The following is a 1,288-nucleotide window of genomic DNA, read 5'->3' on the forward strand; positions in this document are numbered from 1 at the left end:
CGTTGTGTAATTTCAGTTGTATATTCTCATATTTCACTTTCTGTATAGGCTCCGTTGTGTTCACCACTGATAGTCTGGTTTTTCTCCGAAACCATACATTTACACCTCTATAGCCTTTTTGGCTCCCCCCCCCACCCTCACCCTCTGGTAACCTCTAATCTGTTCTCCTTATCTATGTGTTTGTTTAACTTCCACATAGGACTGAAATCACATGGTGTTTTCTTTCTCTATCTGGCTTATTTCCTTTAGCATAATACCCTAAAGGTCCATCCATGTTGTCCCAAAGTACATGGTTTTGTCTTTTTTATGGCTGAGTTGTAGTCCATTGTGTATTTATACTACATCTTCTTTTTTTTTTTAAAGATTTTATTTATTTTATTTTTTCCCCCCAAAGCCCCAGTGGATAGTTGTGTGTCGTAGCTGCACATCCTTCTAGTTGCTGTATGTGGGACTCGGCCTCAGGATGAACGGAGAAGTGGTGCCTCGATGCGCACCCGGGATCCGAACCCGGGCCGCCAGCATCGCAGTGCGCGCACTTAACCGCCAAGCCACAGGGCCAGCCCTATACCACATCTTCTTTATCTATTCATCCCTTGATAGGACTTAGGTTGCTTCCATGTCTTGCCTGTTGTGAATAATCCTGTGATGAACATAGAGCTGCATAAATCTCGCTGAATTGTTAAAATCATATTCTTTGGATAAATACCCAGTAGTGGGATAGCTAGGCCATGTGGTATTTCTATTTTTAATTTTTTGAGAGATCTCCTCGCTGTTTTCCATAGTGGCTGCACCACTAGTATGCATTCCCACACAGCTAATCTTTAGCAAATTAGCCAAGAGCATACAACAGAGAAAGGTAAGTCTTTTCATAAATGGTATTTGCAAAACTGGACAGCCACATGTAAAAGACTGAAAGTACAACGTTACCCTTACACCATATACAGAAATTATTTCAAAATGGTTTAAAGACTTGAATGTAAGTCCAGAAACCATCAAGCTCTTTGAAGACCTTACAGACAGTACACTCTTTGATTTCAGTCTTAGGAATATCCTTTTGAATACCATCTCTGCTCAGGCAAGGGAAACAAAAGAAAAAATAAACAAATGGGTCTACATCAGATTAAAAGGATTCTGCGTGACAAAGAAAACTATCAGCAAAACGGAAAGACACCCCCCCAACTGGGCGGAAATATTTGCAAATCATATATCCGAGAAGGAGTTAATTTCCAAAAATGTAAAGGACTCATAGGACTCAACATCAAAAAGTGAATAACCTGATCGAAAAATG

This window comes from Ceratotherium simum, chromosome 2 (genome assembly GCF_057802395.1).
Source record: "Ceratotherium simum simum isolate JZ-2026a chromosome 2, ASM5780239v1, whole genome shotgun sequence".
NCBI classification, from domain to species: domain Eukaryota; kingdom Metazoa; phylum Chordata; class Mammalia; order Perissodactyla; family Rhinocerotidae; genus Ceratotherium; species Ceratotherium simum.